Here is a 10,079-nt window from a genome sequence, read left to right on the forward strand (position 1 = left end):
ATCTCATTATCTGTAGCCGCTTTATCCTGTTCTACAGGGTCGCAGGCAAGCTGGAGCCTATCCCAGCTGACTACGGGCGAAAGGCGGGGTACACCCTGGACAAGTCGCCAGGTCATCACAGGGCTGACACATAGACACAGACAACCATTCACACTCACATTCACACCTACGCTCAATTTAGGTGGGGTTTACATTAGACAGTATCAGCGGACCATCAGATTAACGTTTTTAAAACGATTCGCGTGCACACAGCAACGCCAATACACGATTCGCGTGCACACAGCAACGCCAATACACGGATAAGCTAATCACATGACTAATTAGACGGCACGTCACATGATCCCAGTGCATATCGGGCATGCGCAAGTCACTCACCACTTGCAAGTGGAAGGATGGCAAGCGAACACCTTCTCCAGCAGATAAACACACCTGGCTGTGATGTTCATGTTCTCACTGAGTTTAAGTGCCTGAAGGAGGTTGAAATGTGTAAATAAACGTCAGTGCGGCTCAGCGCTTCCTCCTGCGCTCCAAATCACTCCACCCTGAACAGCGAGTGCCCTCTGGAGGGTGCGCACTCCGGCCCTGCGCAGCTCACAGAGCGCGCGAGTGAAGCGCACGAGCAGTGATTCGGGACTGAGCCGCTGTGTGTGTGATCCCAACGCCAGCGAATCAGGAAGGTGGATGTCACAGTGACGTTGTCCAATGACGACGTCAGCTAGAGCTCAGCACTGCGTTTCCGTGTATCCTCAATGTTTACACAGCACCGGACCAGACACGAACTGGGTTGAATACATAGGCCCTGGCGGATTCCCATTTCCCGGCGTTTCCCAGCGTTTTAATGTGAACGGACAGTGCAACCGCGAAGAAAACGAGACAGATACGGTCTAATGTAAACTTGGCCTTAGAGTCACCAGTTAACCTAACCTGCATGTCTTTGGACTGTGGGGGAAACTGGAGCACCTGGAGGAAACCCACGCGGACACGGGGAGAACATGCAAACTCCACACAGAAAGGCCCTCGTTGGCCACGGGGCTCGAACCCGGACCTTCTTGCTGTGAGGCGACAGCACTAACCACTACACCACCGTGCCGCCCCATCGTTTTTATTTTTCAAGAATTATTATTATTATTATTATTATTGCATTTTTCACAAATTGTTCCTGTCATTTTGCTGGTTTGTTTACATTTTTTATCTTTAAATTTAGGACTAAAATTTGTTGAAATTTTTTTTTAGACTGATTCAAAAGCTCAAAGAAGTTTGAAAATTACAGAACTGAAATGTCCAAAGAAGAATTAAATAAATGTCTAAAGCTATTCTATACCTCGGCAGCATGACAGACAGCAAGACGGCACTTTCTACAAAAAAACAACAACACTAAAGTCAGTTCATTCAGCCATTGATAGGTTTTTAGGAAGTCTGTCTAAGTGGAAACGATTTAATCGGACGTTTTGTATAAAGTTTGTATTTATCGAATTTGCAAAAAATAAAAATAAAAATGCTCCGTTTCTCAAAATCCAGTGAATGTGGATAGAATGAAATTCCACTCAATGTCATCGTACACGGATTATAGACAACTCGGTGCTATGCGCCTTGTCGGCTATCAGCTCATGTACGACCCGATTTCGTAGAACAACTGAAATAACAAACATGATGTATCACATGTGGTATACAGTAGCATGCAAAAGTTTGGGCACCCTTGCTGAAAATGTCTGTTACTGTGAATAGTGAAGTGCGCAGAAGATGAACTGATCACCAAAAGGCATAAAGGTAAAGACTAGACATTTCTTTTCAGCGTTTTATGCAAGATTTGTGTCTTATTTTTGTTTTGTACAATTGGAGAGTGAAAAAAGAAAAGGAACACCATGCGAAAGTTTGGGCACCCCAATACATTTGAGTTCTCAGGTAACTTTTACCAAGGCTCCAGACCTTAATTAGCTTATTGAGCTGTGGCTTGTTCAAATTCTTCGTTAGGAAAGGTCAGATGATGCAGATTTCAAAGCTGTATAAATTCTCTGACTCCTCAAACTTGTCCCTAAAATCAACAGCCATGGGCTCCTCTAAGCAACTTCCTCGCATTCTGAATAATAAAATAATTGATGCTCACAAAGCAGGAGAAGGCTACAAGAATGTAGCAAAGTGTTTTCAGGTAGCTGTTTCCTCAGACTGTAATGTTATTAAGAAATGGCAGTTCACAGAAACGGTGGAGATCAAGGTGAGATCTGGAAGATGAAGAAAACTTTCTGAAAGAACTGCTCGTTGGATTGCTAGAAAGGCAAATAAAAACCCCTGTTTGATTGCAAAAGACCTTCAGAAAGATTTAGCAGACCCTGGAGTGGTGGTGCACTGTTCTACTATGCAGCGACACCTGAACAAATATGACCTTCATGGGAGAGTCATCAGAAGAAAACCGTTCCTGCGTCCAAGCCACAAAATTCAGTGTCTGAAGTTTGCAAATGAACATCTAAGCAAGCCTGATGCATTTTGGAAACAAGTCCTGTGGACTGATGAAATCAAAATAGAACTTTTTGGCCACAATGTGCAAAGGTATGTTTGGAGAAAAAAGGGTGCCAAACTCCAGGAAAAGAACACCTCTCCAACTCTGAAGCATGGGTGTGGATCGATCATGCTTTGGGGTTGTGTTGCAGCCAGGGGCACAGGGTACATTTCATTGGTCGAGGGAAGCATGGATTCGAATAAATACCAGCAAATTCTGGAAGCAAACATCACACCATCTGTAAAAAAGTTGAAGTTAAAAAGAGGATGGGTCCTACAATAAGACGATGATCCAAAACACACCCTAAAAATCTACAATGGAATACCTCAAGAGGCCCAAGCTGAAGGTTTTGCCCTGCCCCTCACAGTCCCCTGACCTAAACATCATTGAAAATCTGTGGATAGATCTCAAAAGAGCAGTGCATGCAAGACAGCCCAAGAAACTTGTAGAACTGGAAGCCTTTTGCAAGGACGAATGTGTGAAAATCCCCCAGGGAAGAACTGAAAGATTATTAGCTGCCTACAAAAAGTGTTTACAAGCTGTGATACTTGCCAAAGGGGGTGTTACTAAGTACTGACCATGTCAGGTGCCCAAACTTTTGCTTCAGGTCCTTTTCATTTTTTGGTATTTTATGCCTGTAAATGATGGAAATAAAAATGTAATCTTGCAGAAAATATTAAAGAAATGTGTCATCTTTACCCTTATGCCTTTTGGTGATCAGTTCATCTTCTGCTCACTTAACTATTCACAGTAACAGACATTTTCAGCAAGGGTGCCCAAACTTTTGCATGCCACGGTACATAAATATATGAAATTCCTTTTCATGAAATATATGAATATATGATATCACATCCATTACATGTGAAAATAGATGGATCAAGTGAAAAAAAATTGCATCTAAAAATAAATGAATCATATGGAAAAATATAACATGAAAAACAAATTATGTGAAACAAGTCACTTGAAAATAAACAAATCATGAAAAAATCACTTGAAATTAATGAATCATATGGGGAAAATGACATGCAAAGGAAATACTGTACAGAAATGCTGTGAAAAAATACAACTGGAAAAAAAGACTCATTTGGAAGTAATCACGTATGAAAATGAACAAATCATGCTTGGAAAAAAATAATTAATCATAAAATATCATCAGTGTAAATGAATGAATCGTGTGAAAAAATTGTGAAAATAGTTACGTGAAAACATGCACTACATGTAAAAAAAAAAAAACACCAAAAATTAATAAATCACATGTGGGGGGGGGGGGGGAAATCACATGTGAAAGTAAAAAAAAAAGTGTCTAGAAACCCAAAGTTAAAATTTGATCTGTGAATCATGTTATCATTGAGATACAAAGTGTGTATACAGTGTACAGAAATACAGTATGTACATGTGTTTACGTGTGTGTGTGTGTGTGTGTGTGTGTGTGTGTGTTTGAATACTGTAAAAAAACAAACAAACACCCTGGTTGGTCACAATTCATTTCAGCAGATGAGGAAGTAAAGCTGGCGGAATTTTTGTATCACACATGACCAGGATGTTTTTTGTTCAAGATACGCCCTGCTGGTTCAGGATAACTGCAGATTTTCACTCGTACTTATTCCATGACTGACTTCTGTTTTATTACAGCATTTGCATCTGAAGCAAGAGGAATTATATGAGTAATCTCCTTTTTTTAAATCATCCAGTAGGTGTGGTAATTCCCTCTGAACACCTGGAGCTTTTATAATGAGGATATTTTCAAATTTAAAAACTCCCAGAGACTGGTGCAAGACTTATTTATTTATTTATTTTCAGAAGGTTAATGAACCAGTTTAGCTCACGCTAATCTCACACTAGACCTTCTAGAAAAACTAAACTACAGTATTAAAAAAACTAAAATCAATATGATGTTACACAAAAATATATCGGTTAAAATGTTCCAAAGATAACTACTGGTCAAATTAGACTAAAATTGCACTTTTTGGCCATCATGGGAAATGCCATGTGTGGCACGAACCCAACACTTCCCATCACCATTCCTGAGAACACCATACCTACAGTGAAGCATGGTGGTGGCAGCATCATGCTGTGGGGATATTTTTCATCTGCAGGGACAGGAAAGTTGGTCAGGACTGACGGAAAGATGGATGGCACTAAATACTAGGGGTGTGCATTGGCACAGCCATTGGCACAGCTGATTCAATTCGATTACGATTCGGAGGGTAACGGTTCGATTCAATCCGATTCTACGATGCATTGTGATGCGTTAAAATTTTACTGAAAGCAAGGCAAATTTTTCAGTAGTCATGAGGCAGTACAAGCAGTCAGATACTGAACAACATTTTATTGGCTGTTGTGTGTATCACTCCTGTTTTAAACAAAATAAAATTGAATGTTATAGAGTTTCAAATATGAAAAAGAAAACAAATTACAGCTTTTTAGTGCTTTGAATGAGACCAGATCTTTCTTTTTTACACACAGGCCTTGTCTACTTTCCCATCAACCTTGTAGAATCCAAAATGTGCCCAGATGTCAGCTTTCCAAGCTTTGGGTGCGTTAATAATAACCTGTCTCTCGCAGTCCTCTTCCTCCGCCTCAGCCATCTTGCTAAGCTAGTGCTCTCTCGACTGGTGTGCAGCTACAGACTGCGCATGTGTGTGATTTTGCTCCGGAAATGCCCACGGAAGTTTTTTTTTTTTTAATACGCTGAATCGATCTGGCATGTTGCCGAATCGATGCTGAATCGTCCATGCCCCGCATTGCGATGCATTGCCGAATCGATTATTGTTGACACCACTACTAAATACAGGGCAATTCTGGAGGAAAACCTGTTTGAGTCAGCCAGAGGTTTGAGACTGGGACAAAGATTCACGTTCCAGCAGGACAATGACCCTAAACATACCGCTAAAGCTACACTGGAATGGTTTAAAGGGAAACATTTAACTGTCTTGGAATGGCCTAGTCAAAGCCCAGACCTCAATCCAATTGAGAATCTGTGGCATAACTTGAAGATTGCTGTACACCAACACAACCCATCTAACTTGAAGGAGTTGGAGCAGTTTTGCCTTGAGGAATGGGCAAAAATCCTAGTGGCTAGATGTGCTAAGCTAATAGAGACTTGCAGCTGTAATTGCAGCAAAAGGTAGCTCTACAAAGTGAATACCTATGCACACTCCAGATTTCTGGGTTTGTTTGTTTTTTATTTTAACTATTGTTTGTGTCGCAATAAAAAAAAAAATTCACCTTTAAAGTGGTAGGCATGCTGTGTAAATTAAATGGTGCTAACCCTCTAAAAATCCATTTTAATTCCAGCTTGTAATACAACAAAACAGGACAAACACCAAGGGGGATGAATACATTTGCAAGACACTGTATGTGAAGTTTTTAGTCAGTGTTTAGCATATTTGTTGCAGGAAGTGTTGCAGGAAGCTGTTTAAACTTGTTGAGGTTGGGGGTCGTGATCCTGATGGGATGTTATTGTAGGCTGTTGATCCAATGTAAGTCAGTGATCTTCTTCTGACGTCTAGATAAGCAGGAGGAACCCAAGGGTCATTAGTTTTCGTGCTTCTTGTTACGTGTTGTGATACTGCAGATTTCAACTTGAGGGAACAACTATCTTTTTGACCACTTTTTGAAGGTCTTGGTCACGTCTCGGAATCGACCACATGTTTACTTAGTCTTGTCTCAGTCTCGGACACAGAGGACTCGGGATTTTATTTCAAGACCAGTCAAGACCACAACTGTGGGGATTTCACTAAATTGCCTGTGCATTGTTTGATTTATTTGTTTATATCATGACTGTGATTGGATGTAAAACTTCCTGCTTCAAATGCGACCAATAACATGACTCATTGCTAATTTTAAATTTTTCTTCCTGTTACCAGCTGTCACCCATCCCCCACCCCCTTCACACACACTGGTCTGGTTCTGGTCTTGACTTGGTCTCACCCCCCTTGGTCTTGGTCTTGGTCTCAACCCCTCAAAGTCTTGGTCTTGTCTTGGTCTCGATACACTCTGGTCTTGATGACTTGGTCTCGGTTTAGATGTTCTTGACTCCAACACTACAACGTTGTAATTGTTGGTAAATTGCTGTGGTATTTGAGGCATAAAACACTTCACGATGTGCTGTTATTGGAGAAGTATCAACTTTGGTGTGGTTACGGTAACTCTGCTTCATTACACCACTCCATCATTGATTATTTTCCTATAACAGCACACCTCCAAGTGTTTCATTCCTTATTTAATCACTATCATTGCTAAAGTCATAAGATTCATAGATAGCATGATAGAATGTTATTCCTTAAGTGTGTAATTAGCGGCATACAGATTTCCAATTCAGTCTAGAATGTTCCAAAAAACAAATAAATCCACAAAATAAAAATCAAAGCAGCATTTCTTGAATATATATGTACTGTATACTGGCCACTTTAATAGGAACTCATTCTTGATTCTAAGATTCCTGTTCTTGGCTGGCAGGAGCGGAACCCAATGTGTTCTTCTCTCTCTGTTGCGTGCTGAGATGCTTTTCTGCTCACCACGGTTGTAAAGAGTGATTATAGGAGTTACTATATCCATCCTGGCAGCTCGAACCAATCTGCCCATTTTCCTCTGACTCTCTCTTATCAACAAGGCGTTTCTTTCCACCCACAGAACTGCTGCTCACTCGCTCGATGATGTTTTTTGTTTTTTGCACCATTCTGTCTGTGTAAACTTTAGAGACTGTTGTGTGTGAAAATCCCTGGACATCTGCAGTTTCTGAAATACTCAAACCAGAATGGCTCAAACCAACACCCATGCCACCCACAGCAGAGCATTTTTTAACATAGTTACTGGGAGACCAAATGGTCTTCCAGTGGCCAGATTTGGTCTCCTAGTCAATGCCAAACCAGCTTCACTGGGAGACCAAATTTTAAACCAAGTTATGTCTTATCATTTGGTTCAATCAGTTGCAATTAATTAACCAAGTACCATGTAACAAGGAAAACTTGGCACTGCATTAACTATGTTGATATTATGCTGGCTGAAACGAGGATTCGTAATGCGGCAATTTGCATCACAGAATATGCCGCGGGCGGCACGGTGGTGTAGTGGTTAGTGCTGTCGCCTCACAGCAAGAAGGTTCTGGGTTCGAGCCCCGGGGCCGGCGAGGGCCTTTCTGTGTGGAGTTTGCATGTTCTCCCCGTGTCCGCGTGGGTTTCCTCCAGGTGCTCCGGTTTCCCCCACAGTCCAAAGACATGCAGGTTAGGTTAACTGGTGACTCTAAATTGAGCGTAGGTGTGAATGTGAGTGTGAATGGTTGTCTGTGTCTATGTGTCGGCCCTGTGATGACCTGGCGACTTGTCCAGGGTGTACCCCGCCTTTCGCCCGTAGTCAGCTGGGATAGGCTCCAGCTTGCCTGCGACCCTGTAGAAGGATAAAGCGGCTACAGATAATGAGATGAGACTTGTCCCATTTATTTTCATGTGACGTCGAAATAGTGGCCATTTTTAACACCAAGTGACTCATACTTCTGCAAATGCCACAGTGTGAAAGTAGCCACACCCTATTGTGATTTTACACTCTAAAAGGAATCGGTTTCACACCATTGAACACACACACACAAAACATTTCTATTTACCATTTTGACGAAATTTGATCTCAGTCGCTTTACACTCTCAGTAATAACTGTATTATCTGATTCAATGGCATGAGATGATTATTCCAGTGAATGTGATACAGGAAATGTGAATTTGTTTTCTCTTTATCTGACGCTAAATTAGAATTATTTGGAAATCTGATGAGTTATGTGTATGCAAATACTTCAAGGAAACTCAAGTTTGTTCCTTCTTTTAATGCAAATAAGAAGACTTGAAAGACAGAGGAATATAGAAGAACAAGCTGAGTAAATACATTTGTTTGTGCACTGAAGCAGTGAAGTTTCTTCAAGGAGAAGTGATACAGCACAAAGAGAGAAAGAGAGCGTTTGCTTTTGTCTGCCATGTTTCCTTTCATTGTACGACACCAGAGATTCTTAGACTTTTTGGGCAAATGACCCGAAGTGCCAAGTGCACGTTAGGAATAAATTTGCATGACCTTGACTTCTGTTGTTCCACTGTGTCAGAGTCAGATGATGTTTTTGAGGAACAAGCGGAGGTAGATGGATGGGATGCAGAATGCAGCGTCTCAGGATTGTGAAAAAAGGACTAAAATTGCATGCACACTTCATTTAAATCTGGCTTTTCATGTTTAATATGACTTCAGGTAACATTTCAAAATAGTAAACAAATTCTGTCTTCATGGTTAGGGTGCTATTCATAATATATTATCAGAAAATAAATGAATGAAACAAAAGAGGAGCTTGTGAGGAGACTGACCACGGTTATAAAGAGCCGTTTATGAGTTACCGTCACCTTCCTGTCAGCTCAAACCTGTCTGGACAGTCTCCATTGAGCTCTCTTATCACCAAGGCGTTTTCGTCTGCAGTCCTGCTGATCTAACTCAAGGTCTCGGTAACAAACTTCCAGTGTATGCCTCCATCTTTGGTGGTACACACTGTTTTGAAATGGAACTCAAGTCAGCATACATGTCTATGTAAGAAGTGGCTTGACGAAAGCCATCTCAAGCAAACATGCTCCTCTAGTGCAGGAACTGGAAAGGAAATGCTAGTCCTTCTTCTGTGTGCTGTCATTTGAGCTACCTGAATAAGGACCACCAATGGAAAATATCGGTGTATCCCAAATGTTAGCATTAGATAGAAATTTCTTGCTAGAATTAATTCCAATAAATAATGGTTGTCAAGAAAAATCAAAAGAATATCGATAGATACTCCATCAAAAAGAGAAGTGCTCTCTGGAAAGAGCAGCTCGTACATAACAGTCCTATGGATGGTAAACTCCATCCATCCATCCATCCATCCATTATCTGTAGCTGCTTATCCTGTGCAGGGTTGCAGGCAAGCTGGAGCCTATCCCAGCTGACTACGGGCGAAAGGCGGGGTACACCCTGGACAAGTCACCAGGTCATCACAGGGCTGGCACAAAGAGACACACAACTATTCACACTCACATTCACACCTACAGTCAATTTAGAGTCACCAGTTAACCTAACCTGCATGTCTTTGGACTGTGGGGGAAACCGGAGCACCCAGAGGAAACCCATGCAGGCATGGGGAGAACATGCAAACTCCACACAGAAAGGCCCCCGTCAGCCAATGGGCTCGAACCCAGAACCTTCTTGCTGTGAGGCAACAGTAGTTGTTTGTCACTACACCACCATGCTGCCTGGATGGTAAACTGAAGGTTTATAAAGTAGTTTTACTTGAAAACTCATCTAAAAGTGAAACATACTGTACGTAGGGTTCTATAGAAAAGGGACCAAGTTCATCCATCCATCCATTATCTGTAGCCGCTTATCCTTTACAGGGTCGTGGGCAAGCTGGAGCCTATCGCCGCTGACTATGGGCGAGAGGCGGGGTACACCCTGGACAAGTCACCAGATCATCACAGGGCTGATACATTGACACAGACAACCATTCACACTCACACCTACGGTCAATTTAAAGCCACCAATTAACCTAACTGCGTGTCTTTGGACTGTGGGGGAAACCGGAGCAAACCTACGC

The sequence above is a fragment of the Neoarius graeffei genome, chromosome 22 (assembly GCF_027579695.1).
Source record: "Neoarius graeffei isolate fNeoGra1 chromosome 22, fNeoGra1.pri, whole genome shotgun sequence".
In the NCBI taxonomy this organism is placed as follows: Eukaryota; Metazoa; Chordata; class Actinopteri; order Siluriformes; family Ariidae; genus Neoarius; species Neoarius graeffei.